This window comes from Myotis daubentonii, chromosome 7 (genome assembly GCF_963259705.1).
Source record: "Myotis daubentonii chromosome 7, mMyoDau2.1, whole genome shotgun sequence".
Taxonomy (NCBI): Eukaryota; Metazoa; Chordata; class Mammalia; order Chiroptera; family Vespertilionidae; genus Myotis; species Myotis daubentonii.
In genome coordinates this window covers 31,217,329-31,243,721 of record NC_081846.1, presented here as the reverse complement: position 1 = coordinate 31,243,721, position 26,393 = coordinate 31,217,329, and positions in this window count along the sequence as shown.

The following is a 26,393-nucleotide window of genomic DNA, read 5'->3' as shown; positions in this document are numbered from 1 at the left end:
GAGATGTGCAGGAGGCAGCTGATCGATGTTTCTCTCTCATCGATGTTTCTAACTCTCTATCTCTCTCCCTTCCTCTCTGTAAAAAATCAATAAAATATATTTAAAAAAATGAGCTTAACCATATTTTTAAAAATTATTTTGAAAAATATAAAAATCAGACTCTGGAAAGCAAGGTGTCAACCAGAATCCTGCTAATTCTCCAGGAGCCCCAGGCTAGGAAGCCTGGGAGAGGCCAGGTAAAGGCGGGAGGCCTTTATTGGCAAGAGATCATTAATTGGGGTCCTTCTCTGTGCTGGGTGTTTACATATGTCATCTATACTGCAGCCCAGCAACGGAGAGGGCACTGTCCCCAAGTTACAGATGCAGAAACCAAGGCTCAGAGAGGTTAAGTGACGTGTGCAAATCCAGTCATTAAGTGGGCTCTAAACCCAAGCCTGACGGGCTGTAAATTGTAGGTGACTGCGGGGGCATAGTAAGCGCTGCAGCACACTGAGGTGGGGCTGCTGAGGCTAATCGTGAGTGCGATCCGGGGAGGGAGGGGTGTATAGGGAAGGAAGGGGAAAGGTGGGGGCAGAAGACAGGACAACCCCCCCACCCCCACCCCTTGTTTTAGGCTCTTGGGTTGCAAAGCATTCTGGGTACACAGTTTTAAGGGCATAGTGAGTAAAGGCTGGGAATATCTGTTCAACCAAATGACTAACCTTTCCTTCCTTCTTTCGAAGGTTTGTAACTTCAGACTAAAAAAATTATAAAATTGAATGTTTTCCTAATAAAGGGACACTGAAAAGAAAAGACTTTGGAAGGAAGAGAGAGTAGTCTTGTTACCATTTCAAATCTCATAAAAGCTCTTATTTCCAGCTTTGAAAAGTCAGGAAGTTCCTGCTCAGATAAAAGGTTGAATCCGGAGGTTTGTAAACTGAGGAGTGAGAGGCGCATAGATGGTCCCCAGGCCTCGTGCCCATTGGAGCCACTTGCCCTTGTATCTGGTGGCTATATTATCATTCCCTGGAAAATGTTATTTGAGGAAAGGATTTTGCTGATTATGCCTGGGAACTTCTGAATTAGACCAACCTAAGTACTGTTATGGGGAATTTTTATTTATTTTGAAAAATTATTTAAATAGGTAATATGTGTGCAAGGCTCAGTAAAAAAAAAAAAAAATTGTGGCGTCTGGTTTGCTTTCTTAGGTCACTTTGTCTAGGGGAGCCAGCTGCCCCATTGTGAGGACACTCAAGCAGCCCTTTGGAGGGGTCGATATGCAAGGAACTGGAGCCTCCAGCCAACAGCCCCTGAGGGAGCCGAGCCGTCTTAAAAGCTTTCAGCCGTAGCCAATGTCCCAGATGACTAGAGCCTGGGCCAATGTCTTTACAACTGATGAAAGACACACTAAACTACTCAGCTATGCTGCTCAGTAATTTGACCCAAATAAAGGTTGTGGGAATATTGTTTTATGCCACTAAGTTTTGGGGAAATTTGTTACATAGCAATGGATGACGGATATAATCACCATCTCTAATCTCTGTTCCATTTATTGGAGAAACTCCACTTCATTAAGAAATGGACTCTGAGAAGTGATATAATTACTCTAGGTCTGTGGTAAGTGGCATAAGTGGCTCCCCAAAGGTGCCCATGTCCTAATCCCTGCAACCTGTGAATATGTTAGGTTACCTGGTAAAGGTGAATCACGGTTTCCGATGGAATTGTGGTTGCTAATCCCTGACCTTAAAATAGGGGGATTATTCTGGATTATCCAGGTAGAACCAATTTAACCACAAGGTACTTAAAAGGGAGGCACAGGGAGGAGTCAGAGGGAGATGTGATTATAGAGAATGCCAGAGTGTTTGCTTTAAGGATAGTGCTAAGGGACCATGAGCTAAGGAATGTGGGCAGCCTCTAGAGCAGTGGTTCTCAACCTTCCTAATGCTGCGACCCTTTAATACAGTTCCTCATGTTGTGGTGACCCCCAATTTCATTGTTACAAATTGAACATAATTAAAGCATAGTGATTAATCACAAAAACAATATGTAATTATATATGTGTTTTCCGATGGTCTTAGGCGACCCCTGTGAAAGGGTTGTTCGACTCCCAAAGGGGTCGTGACCCACAGGTTGAGAACCGCTGCTCTAGAAGCTGGAAGAGACAAACCAGGAAACTCTCTAAGTCTGTTGGGGCTGCTATAAAAAATACCATAAGCCGGATGGCTTGAAGCAATAGAAATTTATTTCTCACAGTTCTGAAGGCTAGAAAGGCCAAAATCAAGGCCCTGGCAGATTTGCTGTCTGGTGAGGCCCTGCTTCCTGGATCTCAGACAGCCATCTTCTGGCTGTGTCCTCACCTGGTGAAAGGGACAAGGGATCTCTCTGGGGCTCCTTTTATAAGGGCACTAATCCCATTCAGGAGGGCTCCACCTTCATGACCGAATCACCTCCAAAAGGGCCCCTTTCTAAATACCATCCCATTGGGATTAGGTTCAACATGCATGTGAATTTGCGGAGACACAAACATTCAGTCTGCAGCACAAATGAACGTTCCCATGAGTCTTCAGAAAGAAACACAGCTCTGCCAACATGTTGATTTGAGCCTAGTGAGAGCTGTGTCAGATTTCCAACCTATGGAACTGTAAAATAACAAATCCGTGTTGTTGTAAGCTGCTGAGTCTGTGGTAATTTGCAACAAGAAGAAACTGCAAGGTCATATAGCCAGAAAGTGGCAAAACAAGGATTCAAGTCTGACCTGCACCCCATCCTTCCCCACATCCCACCTAGGCTCCCAGATAGTGGAGAGAGACTCACCTTTTCTGCTGTGAAAGGAGCTCAGGACGTTGTTGACTGAACAAAGTGAGTGAAGTGAGTGGGAAGTGTGGGGAGTTGTGTTACTATGGGGAGAGGGCAGATAGGCCAATCTGGCTGCTCAGGAGCCGGTGGTTAGGACACAGGTCAGATCTGGTAAATTAAGTAAACAAGGAGGCCATTAGGCTGCAAAGTGTGGAGGCCTGTGTAAGCTAACACAATCTACGCCCATAAATGCCTCAGGGTTGCAAAATCAAAATGAAGGACAACCAATCACAAACAGCCAAGTAGGCTTGAAGTTAATTAAATATTTTCCTTTCTTTGCTTCAGTACCTTCTCTACGTCTTTCACTTGGCTCCTATGAGCTGAGCACTTTCAGTTTGGGGCTGCCCAATTCGAGTTGATTTTTGCTCAAATAAACTTAAATGTTTTGATATGCCTTAGTTTATCTTTTAACAGATCCCAACGATGCTGCACTATCTCCTCCAAAGTGGACAGTCACACCCTTTTCTCTGTGTAAAACCATCTGTCACTTGGTCATTTAGTCAACATGATTTTTTGCCAGTGATGTCCAAGCCGTGAGCCGGTTCTCTGAGGATGAAAAGGTGACTGATCAACAGGGAAGCTTCTTGTCCGGGCAGAGGTTGCCATCTAGTGGGGAAGACAAAGACTAATCCTCACAGTGATCACCAGGCCCATTTTGCTGCAGCTGAGCAGTTGGAGGCCATGGCCAAGGCCATGGAGCTAATGCGTCAGGAGTACCAGGGAAGGCCTTGGACCCACAGTCTGATTCCTGAGCTGGATCCATAGTGCTTCTCGGAGCAAAGCCCCTCTTGTTGCTCTCTGGTGTAGCAGAATTCAGACCTGCACCTGCTACCCATGCTACATACAAGGCCTGCAGGAAGGGTGGAAGAAAGGGAACCGCTGGTGCAGTGCTGGGAACCAGAGAAAAATCAGGGCAGCTTGTGCTAATAAATAAATACATAAATTACCAAGAAACTATGATGGTCTCCAGATGTCAAAGTCTTACTTATGTCAGCAGAGAAAACTGGGCTATAAAAGGACATGTGATGCCATGAAAGGGTGTTTGTGGGATATTGTTAAATGGAGAAATTGGGTTGCAAAACAGTCTACCTTACAGAGCCCCCTCTTTTGGTAAATAATGTACATACAGGGATAATTTTTTAAAACTGAGTATATACACTTCAATATGTTAATCAGAGTGCTAGGTTCTGGCTATAGATTTGTCAGAAACAGAACAAAAACTACAGAACATAAGTTAGATTTGAATTTAAGGTAAACTGTATAATTTTTTTTTAAAAAATATACTTTTTTATTGATTTCAGAGAGGAAGGGGAAGAAGAGAGAGATTGAAACATCAATGATGAGAGAGAACCATTGATTGGCTGCCTCCTGCACGCTCCCTACTGGGGATTGAGCCTGCAACCCGGGCATGTGCCCTTGGTCAGAATCGAACCTGGAACTCTTTAGTCCACAGGAAGATGCTCTATTCACTGAGCTAAACCAGCTAGGGCAATTGTGAATAATTTTTGAGAACAAGCATGCCCCGTGAAATTATTCATTGTTTATCTAAAATCTGAATTTAACTTGATGTCTTGTGTTTTATCTGGCAATCTGATTTGGGAATTTTTCTTTTTGCTTACCTGTATTTTTTATGATACTCTTGTACAATACTTTTGTTTTTTTAAATTTATTTCTCATTTACAGTTGACATACAATATCATCTGTGATTTGCAGGTGTACACATAGTGATTAGACATTTATAGATCTTAGGAAGTGGTCACAGCACTAAGTCTAGCACCCATCTGAACCACACTTAGTTATTACAATATTATTAACTATGCACAATACTTTTTTAAAAACCTATGTTTTTTATTAATTTTAGAGAGAGAGAAAGGGAGAGAGAGAGATGGAAACATCAATGAGAGTGAAACATCAACATGGATGGGCTGCCTTCTGCACTACCCCTTCCCTGGCTGGGAATCCAACCAGTGACTTCTTAGTGCATGGGTCGACTCTCAACTACTGACCACACCGGCCAATACTTTTTAAATAATAAGGGAAACCAACCAAAGTCCTGCCACGTGTAAGAGGATCAGTTAGAGGTGTGCTTGGTGGATTTCTGGATTTCCTGGACAAGTCGGTTCAGGTAGAAAATAAATCAGCCCTCCCGCCTGGGTCCAGGCCCCGCCAGAGATTCCTACAAGGGATGACCACCAGGTGGCGCTGCCGGGCTGCGGGACCGGGATGCCGGGGATTGTAGCATCTGGGGAGAGGGAAAGATCAACAGTACCTTGTCTGGGATCCAGGTGACCTTTAGGGAGTCCCCAGGGCAGGGCAAGGGAGCAGGAGGAGCTGGGTGCAAAGTTGGAACTCTATCGCCATAGCACACCCCGAGCTCCTTTCTCTGCAAAGTCTGGGAACTGCTGTGACTGTGCATGAACCTGCGGCTGAGCTGAGCTATCAGCCCCCTGTGCCCTCCTGCATGTACTGGTCCCTTTCCTCTAAGAGGAATAGACCCCAGGCAACTCCCCACTGACACAGCTCACTTTCCTCCAGGGACTGAAAGGGACTCAGTGCCACCCTGGGACACTCAACTGTGGGCAGACTCCAGGAGGGAGGAGGGAAGATGATTCCTGAGGGAAGGGAGGATCTAGCTGCCAAGGAGAGAGAAATGAAGATCCTGGGCATGTGTGCAGAGATGCTCAGAAACTGTAAATTGCTGACCAGCTTGTGTGCACACCTTGGCACAGCATGGGCTGAACAAAGGGGAAGTTCAGTAAATGTTTTTCACCCACCAATAAATTCTCTAAGCCCCTTTCTGTGCAGGAGCTGGGCTAGGCCCTGGGGATGAAGCCCCTGCCCTCCTGGAACTTATCTGTTGTTAGGAGCAATACAAACAATCAACAGGTAGAACAATACTCTAACTTCACTTGGTGTTAAGCTCTAGAAGAAAATAAAGCAAGGTAATGGGCTCCTCTCTAAGGTTTGCTTCCGGGCTGGTGCAGGCTGGCTGTGGTGCAGGGGAGAGAGCAGGAGGAGGGGCAGGGAGAGCCACTCCTACCCTCTGGGCACAGCCAACAGCCCTTGCTGCTATTGAGAGGGTTTGTTGGGGAAAATATAATTCAGGGATCTGCCAAAGTGCTGGGATCCATCTGGCTGGAAGTAGAACGGCCCAGGAAGAAAGAGTTCAAGTCGCTAGTTCCTGGGGCCTCTTTGGGGTAGAAGAGGGCAGGGGAGAGCCTCAGGGTCAGCCCACCCTGGAAGGAGTGAGCAGAGGGAATGAGAGAGAGCCCGAGAGGGTCTCATTGGGTGGGGGAGTTGTGATGCTTAATTTCATGTGTTTGTTTGGCTGGGCTATGGTGCCCAGACAGATATTTGGTCAAATATTATCCTAGATCAGTGGTTCTCAACCTTCCTAATGCTGTGAGCCTTTCATACAGTTCCTCATGCTGTGGTGACCCCCAACCATAAAATTATTTTTGTTGCTACTTCATAACTGTAATTTTGCTACTGTTATGAATCGTAATGTAAATATCTGATATGCAGGATGTATTTTCATTGTTACAAATTGAACATAATTAAAGCATAGTGATTAATCACAAAAACAATATGTAATTATATATGTGTTTTCCGATGGTCTTAGGGTTTGACCCCCAAAGGGGTCGTGACCCACAGGTTGAGAACCGCTGTTCTAGATGCTTCTGTGAAGGCAATTTTTCGGTGGGCTTCACATTTAAATCAGGTGAAGGCCTTAAGAAAAAGACTGACCTCCCTGGAGAGAGGGCATTCTCTCAGCAGACTGTCTTTGGGCTCCAACTGTAGCGTCAACTCTTCCCTGGGTCTCCAGCTTGCCCTGCAGATTTTGGATTTGCCAGTTTGCAGAATCTTGTGAGCTAATTCCTTAAAACAAATCTCTCTACATATACTCATCCTATTGGTTTGGCTTCTCTGGAGAACTCTGACTAGTACAGGGAGTCCGAGGGCCCTGACTGATATCGGCAGAGCTGAGCAATCTCTGAGACATTCAACATTTAATGAGCATCTACTTTGTGTTGGGCTCTGTGCCACAGAGACTCTAGAACTGGATGGTATGGGCCTTTGTCTGTCCCTGTCATGGGCCTGGTTGGATATTTGGGCCAGAGGGAAGGTACTGGGCCTGGGAAATGAGTTGAGAATGCCCTCTATTAATAGCTCACCCTGGAATGCCTCTTCCTGGGAATAATCTCTGGGAAAGTACCTCTAAAGTAGTGAGACCCACAGGTGTGGGCATTGCTCCCCTTCCTCCCTTCTTTCCCTCACGCCATTATCCAGCACCTGCTCTGCCGGCCTTGCACAGGCTGCCCCTGGGCCGTTCAAGGGCAGAGGGGGGGATTTTTTTTGTGTGCCATCAAGGAGCTTGTAGTGAGGGTGAATCATTCATGAGAAGAATAGTGAGTTGCCACACACATGCCTGGAACTTAGGCACGAACTCTAAAATCTGGAAATGAAGAAATAAAAGAGAAAAATTTTGTTAACCTATTTTCCTCTTCTATCTCCCCACCCCATTTTCAAACTAGATCTGCCCCAGGGTCAGGGAGACTCTACCTACTGTAAAAGGCAATGAGCTGATTCTTGCTTTTGAGCTTCCAAGTCTGGCTGTCAGTGATTTAAAGGATATCTCTGAGTGTGATTTTGACCAGAAGGATTTTAGCTTCTTGTGCTGACTTTTGGACTTCCCACGCACAACTCTCCCTGCCCCCTCACCAATCTGGGATTTCACAGACCCAGTCCCAGGCTAGCATGCCAAGGCCATTGGCAGGATTCGTGGCCAAATGAGTGTTCTCATCAGCCAGGGGTCCGGCATGGAGTGGGCAGCCAGCAGACGCTTGTCAAGGGTTCAAACAAGATCAATGCCTAGAGTCCCAGGATCCGATGGAGGGTGAGACAGCTGGGGCCTGGGGTGGCTGACAGAGGAACCTCAAATCAGGGCGCTTGGAAATAGCCCCTGAAGAGGAGATATCATTTGCATCGCTGGGAAGGCACTTGGGCCCACCAGCATTTCCCAGAATGCCTCTGTTTTCTTCTCAAAAAGTGGTGAGAACACGATGGAGACATGGGTTTCTCAGTACAGTTCTAGAATGAGTGGCCCTCACCACAGACACCATTACCAAGTCAGAAAGAAAGCAAGCTTAACCGCTGCCTCCCATCCTCCGTGTTCTGTGGAAGTCTCATCCTGTTGTGGGTTGAATGGTGCCCCCCCCCGCCCCATTCCCCAGTATGTCCACATTATAATTCTTGAGACCAGTGAATGTGACTTTATTTGAAAAAAGGGGTTTGCAGACATAGTTGAGGATCTTGAGATGAAGAGACCTGTGAGATCATTATCTGGATAGACCCTAAATCCAATGACAGCTGTCCTTAGAAGAGACACACTGAGACAGCAGAGGAGAAGGCTGTGTGAAAACAGAGGTAGAGATTGGAGTGATGCAGCCACAAGCCAGGAGCACTTGGAGCCACCAGACGACGAAGATGCAAGGAACAGCATCTCCCCAGTTGCTCCTGGAGGGAATGTGACCCTACTGACACCTTGATTTTGTACTTCTGGCCTTCAGAGCGGCGAGAGAATAAGTTTCTGTTGTTTTGAGCCACCAAGTTTGTGGAAATTTGTTGCAGAAGCCCCAGGAAGTGAAAACACATCTCAACCCACAGTTCTTGCTCATTTCCGAGAGTTTGCACTCCGAGGACTTTTCCACACGTGCTCTGCTTTGCTCCACATCCACCTGGAAGTGAGACTCTGTCCCTGTGTCTCGTTCCATGTAGAATGGGGTTGGGGGGAGCACTGTGGCAAAGAAGGGTTCTATTATCCAGTTCAAAGATGGGGTTTTCCCTTAACCCAGTTTGGGCAAATAAAGTGACCTCCAACCTCTACGAAGCTGATAGGGAGAGAGAGAGAGAGAGAGAGAGAGAGAGAGAGAGAGAGAGAGAGAGAGAGAGACAGAGAGAGAGAGAGATTGCACTGAGCTATTCCCTTCCTCCACAGGCCCCACTCTTGCTTTCAGGGGAGAAAGGAAAGGCACCCTCCTGGCCAGCAAGCCAGAGGAGGCTTGTCACCTGGGATGTGGGATGCTACCCAGAATCTGCTTCTGTTAACAAAGAACAGACTATAAGGAGATTGCACAAGATTGAAGACTTTTCCTCCTGCGTGTCCTTCTGGGAGTGGTGGAGGTTCCGGAGGAGTGGGGTAGGCTTTGGCCACACATGGCCTCCGTGACAACTGACAGACCACAGCACAGCCCAGGCCTGTCTTCTGTGTGCCTGGCTGTCGTGGTTGGCCTACTCTACATGATGCCTGTCACCCCTCCACTGCAGGCCTCTTCCACGATGTCCCAGGGAAGGCCACCCCTATGCAGTTATATAAGCCAGAACTCTGGAGCATCTCTCAACACCCTTTTCATTGCCCCCCAAATCCACCCCATCCGCAGAGCCTGTTGATTGTATTTCCTGCTTGTCACTCACATGTCACTATAGCAGTTCCCCCTATTACCAGCTCTGTTGGCACCTCACTCATCCCCGTTGTGGCACGTGTTACAGTTGCGATTTGCATGTGAACACTGAGGGTAGATAGCATGGCTACTTGTTCCTCAGGGTGTCCCTAGAGCCCAAAACAATGCCTAGTGCTCAAGAAACACTTGTCAAATAATTGAATAAATGAGCGAATGAGTGAATTAATGCAAATTTGAACCCAGATAGTGATGGGGAGAAATAGAATCTTTCCCACTGGAGCCAGAAGTCCACTTAGGAATAGCCCCCAGGTTCCTAGGATAAGAAAGGAGAAACCCAAGCACAGGGCTGAAACCAGTCATTAGCCTAACTGGTCCCAGGACCTTGGGTGGGGGAACCCTATCTCTGGGCTTGGGGCATTGGGGGACTCTTTTTATCTACCTGTATAATGTCTGCCAAGTATTTTTTAAAAAATATATATTTTTATTGATTTAAGAGAGGAAGGGGGAAGGAGAGAGAGATAGAAATAACAATGATGAGAGAGAATCATTGATCAGCTGCCTCCTGCATACCCCACAATGGGAGTTGAGCCCCAAACCCGGCATATGCTCTGACCAGGAATCAAACTGTGACCTCCTGGTTCATAGGTTGATGCTCAACCACTGAGCCACGCTGGTTGAGCCCAAGAGTGTTTTTTACTCATCAAACTTTTCCAATGGGCTCAATGTCTGTAAGTGATAGGGTTTTTACCAGGTACTTAATGGGGGCAAGGGACTTCAAGAAACGTGCAATGTCGACCATCTTTCTTTTAGAAAGACTTAAAAGGAGGTGAAGCTAGTGTCATGTAGGGAGTCATTCTAAACTCCATTCGTGGGTGGCCGACTGCTTTGGGCCTGGCAGCAAGCTTTATCACAACCTCCTGCACCAGCAATTCCTCTCCCCTCCCACATTTTATTTTGTAATTGTCAATGCCACAGAAAATTTGACCAAAGAGAACAACGAACACCCAGAGGAAAACAGTGAACACCTCTAAACCCTCCCTCCCCGCCCCAGATTCTCCAAATGGGAACTTTCTGCCATATTTGCTTTCTCTTTCTCTCTTCTTCTCTCTGTATATTATACATACTTTTTTTTTTTTTGCTGAATAATTGAAAGCAAATCTCTGACATCTTGATGCTACACTTTTAAAGCATCAAGCACCTCCTAATAAGGATGTTCTCCCACAAAACCACAATACCATGATCATAACCATAGCAGCACCCAGCACGCTATCTGAATGTGAATCTCTTGACTGTCCCCCAAATGTCTCCCATAGCTGCATTTGTTTTTCCTATCTAGGATCCAATCAAGATTTGTCTACGATATTTGGTTTTGTCTCTTTCGGCTGTCTTCATCTACAACACTCTCTCACTTTTGTTGTTGTTGTTAATGTCATTTGTTTGTATTTGTGACATTGGCTTTTTTGAAGAGCAGGATGTACCACACGCTGGATTAATCTGGTTGTTTACTCATGACTAGATTCAGAGCCAAGAACTCCAGTGCAAGAGTAAGTTTATTTAGCCTGCAAAGCAAAAGTACACTCGAAAAAAAGATTTGAGCGGGCTTCTCAGAGAGCTGCCTTGGCATTTTGGAAAGAAAGTCACAGAGGTAGAAGAAGTGAGCCAGCTGGGCTGCGTGGACTCAGCAAACAAGTTACAGAGGCAAAAGAAGGGCCCTGGGAAACAGGTTCAGGGGGTCAGTAGAGACCAGCTGACACTGTCCCCTGCTCCCCTGATTGCAACTCTCCTGGGAACCTTTAGAGCCTGAGGAAAGAAGGGTGGGGGTGGGGGAAAAAGGCATGGACAGGAACCGAGTCCTTTGTCTTAAACTTTTAAAATCTGTTTTCTAAAGGCGGGAATTTTAGGGGAGTTCTCAGGGGAGGATCTCAATATAATATTCATCAGCTTTCCAGGCCTGTCCTTTAATATGCTGATGCATCAAAATTGGTGTATAGGTCATTCTCTGGGCAGTTTCACCTTCAGAGAATGTCACTGAAGGGGGACCAGGACCAGGGTAAGAGATTACCCTGTGATTTATTATCTGGCTGTAAATTGCGCGGCCAGTTTGTTCAACAGTCTGTCTCAGTTTCCCCGTTTCACTTGCCAAAGCATTTTCCTAGCTTCTTACTAACCTGCCTCAAAAGTACATTTAAAAAAAAAAAGAGGTAAAATTCACATAACAAAATTCAACACTTGAACAATTTTAAAGTGCATGTGTGGTTTTAACACATTCATGATGTTATATTACATTTTCATTGCTCTTAAGAAAACCTCCTACTCATTAAGCAGTCACTCCCCATTTCTTCCTTCCCCAGCTCTGAGCAATCACTAGTCTGCTTTCTGTCTCTATGGATGTGCATATTCTTGACATTTCAGGTCAGTGGAAACATAGAATATCGATGTGCCTTTCGTGGCTGGCTTCTTTCACTGAGGATGCTTTCAAGGGTTGTCCGTGATGCAGATGTATCAGTATCTCATTCCTTTTTATGACTATTGGACGGATGTAGAGCAGCTCGTTTATCCATTTATCAGCTGGAGGACGGATAAGCTGCGGGGCTGCTTCCCCGTGTTGGCCACTGCGAACGGTGCTGCTGCAAGCATCTTGCACAAGTCTCCGAACAGCTGTTTTTCATTCCTTTGGAAATCTAACCAGGAGTGCAATTGCTGGGCCATATGATAACTCCATGTTTAACCCTTGAGGAACCACCAAACAGTTTTCCATAGCAGCTGCACCATTTTACATTCTCACCAGCAATGTATGAGTGTCCGATTTCTCCAGATCTTCATCAACAACTATTTTCTGTGTTTTTGGTTATAACCAGCCTAGTGTGTTGGAAGTGGTCAAAGTATACACTTTTGACACAACTTCAGGTAAATGCTCCAATGTTGCCCTTTGGTCCCTTGAGGCTACTTAAAGCTTCCATTTTCCTGTTCATCAGATGAGTCTTTGCTATCTTTTTTTTTTAAAAAATGTATTTTTATTGGTTTCAGAGAGGAAGGAAGAGGGAGAGAGAAATAGAAACATCAATGATGAGAGAATCATTGATCAGCTGCCTCCTGCACACCTCGTACTGGGGATCAAGCCCCACATCCTGGGCATGTGCCTTGACCGGGAATCAAACTGAGGCTTCCTGATTCACAGGTTGACACCCAACCACTGAGCCACGCCGGCTGGGTGAGTCTTTGCCATCTTTACACTAAGTTGGTGCCCCAGGGGCTATCAGAGGAGAATTGTGATATAACATGATATGAGCTGAATATTTGCAAAAAAACAAATAAGCAAGCAACAAACACCTGAACGAAATCAAATTTTCCGGCACACAGCCACACTCATAATATACCGTGGGAGTACAGAAAAACAGAGCTAATATTAACTCAAGGGAGAGGTGTGAAATGGTGAGACACATAACCTTTACGGCTCTTTTTGCACCTTTTCTGGTTTTAAGCATAAAGCTACAATATGTTTGTGGTGAAGGTAACCTGGCCCAGGACTGGGCAGGGGGCGGGGGAAGGGGGTTCAGCCAGACACCTTACTGTGTTGTTCAGGGCCTTAGGGGCATGGAGACCATGCCTTTGGGCTGGGAGCCCCAGTGAGTCAGAGCTTGAGACTGGGAGGGTGAGAACGATCATTTCCTGTATATGAGAAACACCCAGAGGAACAGCGGTTCCCATCATGGCCAAGAATCAAATCAGATTCTTTTTCCATTCTTCGGCTTCAAGACCCACCCCCCCACCCTCACCTTGCCCCAAACTCCTGGCAAAACCAAGGCACTGCCCACAGGGTTTACATGGGGAAGTTCAAGGTAGCTTTCCTTATGGCTGGTTGATGAATTTAATTATGGTCAGTCAAGCAGATTTCAATAACATTCATTCAGTAATCTAGGTTTTGGAGCTCCAGTGGCGCAATCGGTTAGCGCGTGGTACTTATAAGTAATCTAGGTTTTAGCTCATGTTAGCCTCATGCCAAGTAAAGTACCACTAAAGTTTGAAAGTGGAGAACTTCCACCTGGTAGATCGGGAAAGGCTGAACAGATGAGGGGCGTTTGTGGGGGACCTACCTTGAAGATCAGATGTCATTGGGATGGAAGAGGACAGGTGGGGAAGGTGTCTCACATACGCTATTGACAGCTGAGTCCAGAAACCGAAGGTGAGTGTTTCAGAAGAGAATGGATTTCTGGGATAAAATCATAAACCCGAAATGTATACAGGACTCTTATTTTAAAAGTTTAGTGGCCAAATTTTAAAACTTTGAGGTTTGGGACCATAATTCATTATTTCTTGGCACTGTTAATTGTGAGATCTCTTCCATAGTTACTCTACTGAATGTTTGCCACGAAATTTCCTACTGAGGCTGGTGGATATTTTTCTCTGAGGTAGGAGCAGGATACTTCAGGGCCATCGGGGCTACCCAGGACAGTCACATTTATCCCTTGTGTCCAGGTGTAGTTATTAAAAGCATCTGCTTTCACAACCCAAAGTGTTCCAGTGTAGACAATACATCATATTGTTACTCTATTTATCATGGATTGCTATTATTAACTTTAAAAATTGTGGATATATATATATATATATATATATATATATATATACATCTATATCATAAAATTTACAATTTTAACCAATTTTAAGTGTGCAGTTCTATGACATTAAATATATCCTCAAGAGTGGCCTGGTGCACAAAATTTGTGCAGGGTGGGGGTGTCCCTCAGCTCGGCCTGCACCCTCTCCAATATGGGACCCCTTGGGGGATGTCCCACTGCTGGTTTAGGCCCACAGGGATCAGGCCTAAACTGGCAGTCAGGCATCCCTCTCGCAATCCAGGACCGCTGGCTCTTAACTGTTCACCTGCCTGCCTGCCTGATCACCCCTAACCACTCTGCCTGCCAGCCTGATCACCCCCAACTGCCCTCCTCCCCTGCCGGCCTGCTTGCCCCCAACTGCCCCCCCTGCCTGCCTGCTTGCCCCCAATTGCCCCCCCCCCTGCCGGCCTGATCACCCCCAACTGCCCTCCCCTCCTGGCCTGATTGCCTCTAATTGCCTCTGCCTCAGCCCTACCACCATGGCTTTGTCCGGAAGGTCTCCCGGTCTAATTAGCATATTTACCCTTTTATTAGTATAGATTTTTGTGCAATCATCACTATCATCCATCTCCAGAATTCTTTTCATTTTGTAAACTGAAACTCTATAACCATTAAATAATGACCCCTCACCCCAGCCCCTGGCAACCACCATTCTACTTTCTGTCTCTATACATTTGACTCCTCTACATGCATCATATATGTGGCATCATAAGGTACTTATATTTTTGTGACTGGTTTATTTCACTTAGCGTAATGTCCTCAGTGTTCAACCATGTTGTAGCATATATCAGAATTTTCATCCTTTTTAAGGCTTTGATCTCTTTAGTTCTAATTTATCTAGTATCTTCATAGTTGAAGCGGATCTTCTTTTTATATCCACTATGATGATCTCTGTTGTTTAATTGGTCTATTTATACCATTCATATTTAAAATAATTGTTGATATAGTTGGATTACTATCTGCCATGTTTTCAATTGTTTCTATTTATTGAACTTGTTATTGGTTTCTTTTTAAAATCGTCTACTCTTTTTCTACTTTCTCTGGTTTTAAGTGAGCATTTTATTTTATTTTAAATATATTTTATTGATTTCGGAGAGTAAGGGAGAGAGAGAGATAGAAACACCAATAGGCTGTCTCCTTCATGCCCCCTACTGGGGCACTGCAACCCAGGCATGTGCCCTTGGCCAGAATTGAACTTGGGACCCTTCAGTCCTCAGGCTGATGCTCTATCCACTGAGCCAAACCAGCTAAGGCTTAAGCGAGCATTTTAAATGATACTCTTCTTTTTTAGTGTATCAATTATACTTATTTTAGTGTTTGCCCTAGAGTTTGCAATAGACATTTACAAGTAATCTCAGTGTACTTTCAAATAGCACTATTTTGCTTCACTGGTAGTTCCAATTCCTCCCTCCCATTTCTTATGACATTGTTGTCTTTCATTTCAATTATCCATAAGCTATAACCACCCAATACATTGTTGCTATTATTACTTTGAATAATTACCTATTAGGTCAATATAAAATAAAAAATGTTTCACCTTAGTTTATTCCTTCTTTCTCTTCTAAGTTTCTGAGCTATATCATTTCCCGTCTCTCTGAATAACTCCTTTTAACATTTCTTGCAAGGCATGTCTACATATTCCCTCAGTTTTTGTTTGTCTGAGAAAGTCTATTTCTCCTTCACTTTTGAAGGATAATTTCACTGCATACACAATTCTAGGTTGGTAGGGTTTTTTTTCTTCCAACACTTCACTCTCTTCTTGCTAGCATAGTTTTGACAAAAAATTTAATGTAATTCTTATTATTGTTCCTCTATAGATAAGATTTCCCCTCACCCCGGCCTTTTTCCTCTAGATTTTCTCATGTCTGCAGTTTGAGAATGATATGCCTATGTGTTGATTATTTGGTATTTATCTTGTTTGCTCTCTGTTCTTTCTGGATCTGTGGTTTGGTATCCGTTATTAATTCTGGAAAATTTTCAGCCATTATTTTTTTTCAAATATTTCCTCTCCTCCTTTTTCTCTTTCTGATATTCCCATTACTCACATGTCTTTTGCAATTGCCCTTTTGTTCTTAGATATTCTGTCCCATTTTTTCATTCTCTTTTCTCTTTACCTTTCAGTTTTGATTTCTTGCATTTCCTTTTGTTTCTTTCTTTTTTTAAATATATTTTATTGATTTTTTACAGAGAGGAAGGGAGAGGGATAGAGAGCCAGAAACATCGATGAGAGAGAAACATCGATCAGCCGCCTCCTGCACACTCCCCGCTGGGGATGCGCCCGCAACGAAGGCACATGCCCTTGACCGGAATCGAACCCGGGACCCCTGAGTCCGCAGGCCTACGCTCTATCCACTGAGCCAAACCGGTCTGGGCTTGTTTCTTTCTTAGTTTCCATCTTTCTGCTTTCATTTCCCATCTCTTATGTATCTATTCTTTCTATCAGAGTTCTTAAAATATTAATTACAGTTTTTTTCAAATTCCCTATTTGGTAATTCCAAAATCTTGGTCATGATTGCTCTGACTCTTCAGACTGAGTATTTTGTTGCTTTGTAATTTTTTGTTGAAGGCTGGATATAATGTATGTGATAATGGAACCTGAGCTAATCAGTTGAGATTTTATGTTAATCTGACTAGCATCTGGGCTATGTTTAATAGTTTGCTGTAGCTGTAGGTGCCAGAGACTTCGGGTTATTTATTTTTTTCCTGTTGTTTTCGGGTTTCCCTAAGAATTGCATCTTAAATGGAGTCTGCATCTTGCCGCTCTCTCAGTCATAATTTCCTTTTATTGCACTGGAGTCTGTTGATATGGTGGTAAGTGTACTGGGTTGAATAATGTTCCCCCGAATTCATGTTTGCCCAGAACCTCAGAATATGACCTTACTTGGAAATAGGGCCTTTGCAGATTGTCATTAGTTATATTGACAAGGTCATACTGCATTAGGGTGAGTGCTAAATCCAAGGACTGATGTCCTTACAAAAAGAGGAGAGGACACACAGGGATACACACACAAAGGTGGCCATGTGATGATAAAGAGATTGGAGAGGTGCAGCTTCAAGCCAAGGACTGCCAAGGATTGCCTACAAACACCAGGAATAAGAAGAGGCAAGGAAGGATTCTTCTCAAACACCTTCAGAGAGAGCGTGGCCCTCCCAACACCTTGATTTTGGGTCTCGCCTCCAGAACTGTGAGCGAATACATTTCTGTTGTTTAAGCCACCCAGTGTGTGGTTCTTGGTTACAGCAGCGTTAGAAGCAAATGCAGTAAGGTAATGGGGAGGGCAACTTCTATAACCGTAGGATTAACTCTCGTTGGGCCTGAGGTCCTGGGCCGGACCTCAGGAACATTTCTTGGCCTTTCTTTTTCTCCCCTTACGTGGGCCCTGAAGTCTGGAGGGGGCTGGAGCTGTCTTGCTGCCCTTCCCCCAGGGAGGGGAGGCTCTGGGAAAGCAGTTTCCCTCCTGTCAGGGCTTTGTTAAGAACAGAATGCTCTGGGCTTTCTAAATGGTTACATTTCCTCTGAGCCTATTATAAAATGATCATTTCTCCTCCCTCTCCCTGAAGCAAGTGGATTTCCCCCAACTTCACAGTGATAACCTGGTAGGGCTCTGGAGGTAAACCCCAGGGAAGCGCGGGGCGGCCCTCGGACTGGAACCCCAGCATTTAAAAAACCGTCAGCTCCAGCGATTCATCAGACCGTTATCTGTTGCTACCCGTTGCTGGCTCCAGAGGTGCCGTCTGCTCCTGGTAAGTTGTGATTCTCTGTCTTTCCTGCCTCTTTAGATTTCAGGGTGATGGCTTACCCGGTGGCCTCAGTTCTCCAATGGATCCAAGCACACTTGTTGATGCTCCGATTGCTTAGCATTTTTCTTGTGAGGATGGAACTAACGACTTCCAAACTGTTTACATGTAAGAGCTGTCTTATGGTGGCTTTTTGTTATTCAGAATCAGACATAGTTTTGTATTTCTACCCAATCTCCTTACCAATTCTCCCCCCACTCCTTTTTAAAGGCATTGTTTTTCTCTGCTGAAGACTATAGGAAAAAGACATGGAGTAACATAAAAGAAACATAGGAAAGTTACACAAGCTCAGACTCTTCTAAAATCTCTCAGAGCAATGCCTTTCTGGTTTGTGATTTTGACTTTTCTTCTGGAAATTTATTGAAGCCTCAGTAACCTCTCCTGTATTTGACCTTGGCAGGTGGTGGCCACTCCTCTTACTCTGCTGCCAAGCGTTTCTTATCTTGTCCTCAAAAATGGCCGCTTGTGCTCCTTTGTCTTGCTGTTACTTTGTAAATAATTTGAGGTTTGAGCCTCAGTCTTCTCTTGATAGCAGCCTGCAGTCTTGCACAAAGCCTGTCTGTGATGAGGACTCTGGGAAAAGGGACCAGTAGTTGAATTGGATTCTTCCCCCTGTTGGTTTGGTGCAGAATGTATCATATATATCACTAAATGGCCACTTGTTGGCACATCAGCCCAGGCATGCGCTCACGCGTCCATCCTGTGAGCTATGTGCCCGTGTGTCCATCCTGGCTCTAAAAGGCACAAACGACCCCTAGGAAGAGCCTTTTAGAATCTGACAAGAATACATTTGCCCAAACCATCATTGTAGAAAACTTGGGGAACACAGATAAGTACGAAGAAGAAAATGAAAATGATCCATAGTCCCATAGACACTATTTTGGTACAATTCCTGTGGCCTTTTACTATGCTAATGCTCAGAGGGAGGGATGAAGAGTTCTCTAGGAATCAACAAGATCAAGGGTCACGATTGCTGTGGTGTTATGTATGCATACAAAAAGGGATAACACGGTGATTTAAGAATGTGACTGGGCAGGAACACAGCCTTTCAGTCAAATGTGTCTGGGTTCAAATCTGTCACCTACTGGACGACCTTGAGCAAGTTGCTTCTCTGCCTCTCAGTTTCCTCACCTGCAAAGGAGACTGACACGCTACACCTGCTAGGGTGGTTAGCAGGGATCAGTGATCTGGGGTCCTTAAGCACTTGCACAAAGTCAAGGCAGCAGTTGGAGGGAAAGGAGGTGAGGAGAAGGAAGTGGAGAACACATACGATGTGTTACCATTGTAATTCCAGTGGGAGATTTGTTGCTGTTTTAAATGTGATTTAAGACTGTTAAAAACCCAGGTTTCATCTTGTCTTTCACAGAGGAATGCCAGCTAATAAATAATAAAGGAATGATAGAATTGGATAGTCACCATTTTGCAAAGACCCCCAAAATAACCGATTCAGTCAATGTTATCAATGGATGCTAAAGCACTGGGTGAAATGTTGTTGGGTGCAGGATAGTCGCACTGTATCAAAGTGTTCCTTTGCAGATTATATATTAACTAGAGGCCTGATGCACGAAATCTGTGCCAGAGTAGGCCTTCTTTCCCCAGGCTGCCTGCTCCGGCTTCCCTCTGGCACCAGGACCCAGGCTTTCCTCTGGCTGCTGGCAGGCACCTGGGACCCAGGTTTCCCTCGCAGCCCCAACTTCTTCCGGAAGGACATCCGGTCTAATTAGCATATTACACTTTTATTATTATAGATTACACTGGAGAGATCTGTCAGGCATCACCTAACTGGCCAAATTTTGATTCATAAATAATAAGACAAACTCACATTCTGTGCCTTCTGATATGATGCATTAGGAAGGAAGTGCACAACATTCCCTCAACAGTATTCTTACCAAAATAACTGTTAACCTGAATTACATTGTGAGGGAGTACTTAGGCAAACAGAGATTGGAGAAGAGTCCAGAGGACTCCTACAAAATGTCAATGTCATGAAAGACAAAAAAAGTGGGGAGACAGCAAAAAATATATTAAGAAGCCAAATACAATGTGTGAACCTTGATTGGATCGAGATAATTTTTTTTTATACATTCAAGTCCCAAGATTTTTTTTTTATAATTCTTTATTATTGAAAGTATTACATATGTCTCCTTTTTTCCCCCTATTGATCCCCTCCAGTGGCCTCTCCACCGCCCCATTGTCTGTGTCCATGGGCCATGCATATATGCATACAAGGTCCTTGGTTGATTACCTTCTACCCACCCACTCTCCCCCATCTTCCCTCCGAGATTCTGCACTCTGTTCCATACTTTGAGTCTCTGGGTCCACTCTGTTCATCAGTTTATTTTGTTACTTAGATTCCACATATGAGTGAGATTATGTAATACTTGTCTTTCTCTGACTGACTTATTTCTTTTAGCATGATACTCTCCAGCTCCCTCCATGCTGTCTCAAAGGGTAAGAGATCCTTCTTTTTTATAGCTGCATAGTATTCCATGGTGTAAATGTACCACAGCTTTTTTAATCCATTCATCTACTGATGGGCACTTGGGCTGTTTCCAGATCTTAGCTATTGTAAATTGTGCTGCTATGAACATAGGGGTGCATGCATTCTTTCTGATTTGTATTTTGGGTTTCTTGGGATATATTCCTAGAAGTGGGGTCACTGGGTCAAATGGCAATTCCATGTTTAATTTTTTGAGGAAACTCCATACTGTTTTCCATAATGGCTACACCCATCTGCATTCCCACCAGCAGTGTACTAGGGTTCCCTTTTCTCCACATCCTTGCCAGCACTTGTTATTTGTTGATTTGTTGATGGAAGCCATTCTGACAGGTGTGGGTTGAGCCTCATTATAGTTTTAATTTGCATTTCTCTGATGATCAGTGACTTAAGCATTTTTTCATATGTCTCTTGGCCATCTTTATGTCCTCTTTGGAGAAGTGTCTATTTTAGGTCCTTTGCCCATTTTTAAATTGGATTGTTTGTCTTCCTCTGTTAAGTTGTATGAGTTCCTTAAATATTTTGGATATGAACCCGTTATCAGATGTATCATTGCCAAATATGTTCTCCCATACAGTGGGCTTCCTTTTTGATTTGTTAACGGTTTCTTTTGCTGTGCAGAAGCTTTTTATTTAGATGTAGTCCCATTTATTTATTTTCTCCTTAGTTTTCTTTGCCCTAGGAGATGTATCTATAAATATTCTGCTACGAGAGATGTCTGAGATTTTGCTGTCTATGGTTTCTTCTAGGATTTTTATGGCTTCATGACTTAAGTTTAAGTTTTTTAACCATTTTGAGTTTATTCTCATGTATGGTATAAGTTGGTGGTCTAGTTCATTTTTTTGCATGTAGCTGTCCAATTTTCCCAACACCATTTTTTGAGAGATTGTCTTTAAAAAAAAAAGATTTAAAAAATATTTTTATTGACTTCAGAGAGGAAGGGAGAGTGAGAGAGAGATAGAAACATCAGTGATGAGAGAGAATCATTGATCAGCTGCCTCCTGCTCCCCCCCGCCCCCTTACTGGGGATTGAGCCTGCAACCCAGGCATGTGCCCTTGACTGGAATTGAACCTGGGACTCTTCAGTCCGCAGGCCGATGCTCTATCCACTGAGCCAAACTGGCCAGAGCAAGATTGTCTTGACTCCATTGTATGCTTTTGCCTCCTTTGTCAAATATTAATTGAGCATAATGGCTTGGGTCGATTTCTGGGGTCTCTATTCCATTGATCTATATGCCTAAAACAGCAGTACCAGGCTGTTTTGTGAGATAAGAATTTTAATAAAAGGATATAAAGACATTTTGGAGACAATTCGGAGCAATTTGAATATGGACTGTCTATTAGCTAGTGTTTTCGTGTCCGTGTTAAATTTCCTAGGTGAGAAGATGGTATTGTGGTTGCATAAGAGAATGTCCTTCTGTTCGTAGATGCAGGTCAACTATTTAGAGATGAACGTGACCTTATGTCTATAATTTATTTTAAAAATGGTTCAGCAAAAAAAGATTATGTTTGGTGAAGGGTAAAATAATATTTCTTTAATGGTCTGTCAAATTTTCTGCAAGTTTGATATTTTAAAAAATTAAAAGTTGGGGATAATACCCCATGAATGAATGCTAGGACAAGTCTTCCCACTGGCCAAGCATTGGGAGTGACTTAAGGAGAATTAGAGATGCTCTAAGTAAAGACACTGCATAGTCTTTTCTGGTTGCTTGTTATCGTCTGTCTCCTTTATAGACATCTGATCTGCCAAGGGAAGTGTAATCATTCTCTACACTTGAATTGTATTTGGTTTTGCTTTACAACTCTAAGAAGTTTTCACTGAGCTGGTATTTAGTGATTCTACTAATGTGCTACTATGTTTATTTTTAAATATTTATATCTTAACTTGATTGGGGTAACATTGATGTGCTACTATATTAGACACTGGGACGGTCTTGAATAGGCTCAAAAGAAAGTGCAGTGAGAAAGAGTCCGTGTGACATCAGGGAAGTGGGAAGTTAAAAGTTTTTTTTTCTGGGTGACCCCTAAAGAAATAACATAATCATTAGACAATAGTGTAGTTTTCAATAGTTGACTGTGAATTATTCTTTTTGTTGCTATTCAAAGCAGATGGAGATTATAATTTTATATGAAAGATTAATGAGTTGTGATGCCAGCTCTCAGTGACAGAAGAAATTACTGTCACATAGTAAATGGATAAGAATAGTGGGGGGAGTTCAAAAGATGAATCTGTCCCTAAATGCATTGCATCAAGGGATGGCACATACATTTCTTTTCACCAGCCAGTTCCAATGGTTTGATGCCCAGAGAACTATGTTAAGAAGGATTCCTGGCTCAGGGGAAAGAGTGCAGTAGTCAGTTAGTGATGCCTCTGCTAAGATTTTTAAAAAATATATATTTTATTGATTTTTCGCAGAGAGGAAGGGAGAGGGATAGAGAGATAGAAACATCAATGGGAGAGAAACATCGATCAGTTGCCTCCTGCACACTCCCTACTGGGGATGTGCCTGCAACCAAGGTACATGTCCTTAATTGGAATTGAACCCGGGACCCTTCAGTCCGGAGGCCAATGCTCTATCCACTGAGCCAAACCGGTCAGGGCTGTGCTAAGATTTTTTGAAGGCATAGAATGGCATGCGCACCACATTTGCCGTCTTTGAATTTCCAACACAAACTAAGCTGGATGCTTTAAAAACACTAACGTCTTCAAAAAAACATTTATTAAACCATGTATTTATAACAGTAGCTAATATTTATTAAGCATTTACAATGAACCAGACAGTAATCTAATTGTTTTGTATGTATCAATTCATTAATTCTGACGATTTGATGAGGCAAATACTATTATTCTTATCCCTATGTTACAAACAAGGAACTGAAGTCATCTTCTCTAGATCTTTGCCCATCTTGTCAAGATGGCCTAATCTGGCTTTTGTATTTCAAATTTCAATCTTGTCAGTGTCCCTCCCAATCTCCCTTCCTGACTGAATTTTCTCAGTGGTACTTGTCACCACCTGATATATATGTTAGTTATTTGTTTATTGTCTCCTCCCACTAAAATGTAAGCTCAGTTGTCAGGATTCCAGGCAATTCCAACTTGCAGTTGGCGCAAAGTGAAGTCGATAGTTTCTGTTCCTCTGGGTCAAGGATAGGCTGTATTTAAGGCACTTGATCCGTGTTGCCAACTTGCCTTCTGGAAAGCGCATGAGCGTGTCCCTCTCCTTGGACTTCTGCCAGTACTGAGAATTGCCGTGTAATAAAACTCTGCCGATTCCATATGAAAAAAAATCTCATTTTCATTTTCGGTTTCTTGATTACAAATGAAGAACATGTGTTTTTAAGATTTACACATTATGTCTTTTGAATGGAATGAGTAATAACAAAAAGCCTGTTTGAAATATCACAATGTTTCTGTTTAGATATGAAAACATGTCAATTCATGCGTAGAAGAGACAGTGTTGTTATGTGTGCAAATTTTGGTATGAGAGTTGAGGCTGGGGGAGGGGAAAGGATAAAAACAAGAGAAAAGCTAGGGAGAGGGGGAAAGGAAAGAGCAGAAGAAAGAAAAGCAGGGAAGAAGAGAGAAAAAATAAAAAGTGTAGAATTGTTTTGCATTTTGTCCCAGAGGCCTCACCTGGGAGACAGGCTACTCGGTGATGGTGGAAATGAGCCACACTCAGCTGATCCTGCCCTCTGCCAAATCACATCCAGGCCAGGGGTTCTCAAACTAGGTGACCTGCGGACCCTTTTACACTATTAAAAATTATTAAGAACCCTCAAAATCTTTTAGTTATACAGATAATATCAGTATATACTATATTAGAAATTAAAACAAAATCTTAAAATATTTACATAAATACATTTTTTACCGCCATAGGTAAATAATAAATAAAGCACCCATAAAATAAATAAAATAAATATGTTTTCCAAAACAAACAACAAAAAATTAGTGAAAAGAAAGGCATTATTTTTACAGTTTTGCAAATCTCTCAGATATCTGGCTTAATAAGAGATGGCTGGCCTTTCTTTTCTGTTTCTGTGCTCAGTCTGTTGTGTTACCACATGTCACATAGCCTCTGAAAACTCCACTCTACACTCAGAAGAGGATGAGTACGGAAAAGAATGTCATAGGATTAGAAAATGAGGCACCCAATCAATGAGAGACCCTCCTCTCCCATCCCCTCCGTCATTGGTTAATAAAATTACAGAGGATGGATTTCCTAAAAGTACCCCAGGAAGCCTTTAGGGGTGCCCGGACCACACTTTGAGAACCACTGAGTGAGTCAGGGGGAACTGATACACGGTGGCCAGAGGGACCATGGAAGGGATATCTAACAATTTGTCAAGAGCCATCAAAACATTAATGCCTGTTGACACATTGATTTCCCTTTAGGGCAATGGTTCTCAACCTGTGGGTCGCGACCCCTTCGGGGGTCGAACGACCCTTTCACAGGGGTCGCCTAAGACCATTGGAAAACACATATATAATTACATATTGTTTTTGTGATTAATCACTATGCTTTAATTATGTTCAATTTGTAGCAATGAAAATACATCCTGCATATCAGATATTTACATTATGATTCATAACAGTAGCAAAATTACAGTTATGAAGTAGCAACGAAAATAATTTTATGGTTGGGGGTCACCACAACATGAGGAACTGTATTAAAGGGTCGCGGCATTAGGAAGGTTGGGAACCACTGCTTTAGGGAATATATTTTAAAAGAATAATCCCCCAAAGAAGGAAAACTGTGTAAATGACCTACAATTGGGAAATGGTTAAGTAAGTCCATTTAATGGAATATTTTGCAGCCTAAAGTTATAATTACTAGTACTAGCATGGGGAGAGTTCTAGAGCCCTAAGTGAAAAATGCAAGTTAGAATCTTGACTGTGCCCGCCACTCTCGGGAGACTGTGTGTCTGCAGACAAAGCCTCAAAGGGAGAAGGAAAGTTGGGTCGGTTTGATACATGGGCACGGGCTTATGGGAGGTTTCTATTTTGGCCCATGTTATTTTGGTGTTTGCTTATTACTTTGCAATAAGGAAAGGCAAAAATAAGGGCTCTCTGTGTCTTACTCCCCTAGGTCAGTGTGGTCAGGAGGGAGCAGAGAACAGTCACCAAGGGCCCTGGAGCTGGGGAAGAAGGGGTGTAGGGGCATATGGGGCGCGCCAGTCAGGATGGGGACTTGATGCTTCAGCTCATTCTGTGGTGCCCTTTCAGTGGTGACAGGAGAGACCTTCGGCTAAGCAGCTGTTATCAAAGGCTTGTGGGGAGATGACAGGAAACCAGGTGTGGGCCCAGCACGTCACTTCACAAAGGGGAGGAAGAAGCTGGTGAGGGCACTACAGAGCCCCACACCTTTGGAGAGAACCAAGGGCCAGGGCCACACTGTGTCTAAAGGAGCTGGGAGGGCACAGCTGGGAGGCGGCCAGTGCTGGGTGGGTGGTGGGTCAGAGGCAGCAAGGGCTGCAGGGCCCGATGGAGAGTTTACCGGACACCTTACAGCCCGGATGCAGTCTTCGGCCACTGAGCACGTGCTCTTTGACTGTGTTCTTGCCCTTCACGTTGGAGCAGGGTTGGCTGCCTTGCGTCCAAGATGCAGCCCACTGAGGTTCGAGGTTGGCTGCTCATACACCTCACCATCTCGGTCTTCGTTTCACTCCTATCTAGGTTATTTCCTCCCACAGGTATCAGTGCTTGTATTTCCCATTCACGGTCATAAAACAATAAGGACTAACCTCATGCCCCATGAGCAGTGTGTGGTGCAGACCAAGGGAGGCAGCTGCACAATGAGCTGTTGGCTGCCAGGCAGGTGCTCCAGGTGATAGTTCAAAATGCCAACTTGGCAGCTAATGGATCTCTCTGGATTGGGCATGTGAAAAGGAAAGAGAGAGAGAGAGAGAGAGAGAGAGAGAGAGAGAGAGAGAGAGAGAGAGAGAGAGATGTGAGAGATATACATCGATTGGTTGCCTCCCGAATTAGCCCCAGCCCAAGCCAGGGATCAAACCTGCAACCCAGGTATGCACTCTTGACCGGAAATCAAATCTGTGACCCTTTGGTGCTTGGGCCGACGCTCCAACCACTGAGAAACACCAGCCAGGGCTAAAAGTCTTTAATATCATCTACCACCCAATCCATACTCATTCATTTCCCCAGTTATCTCAAAAATGTCTTTTTATAGG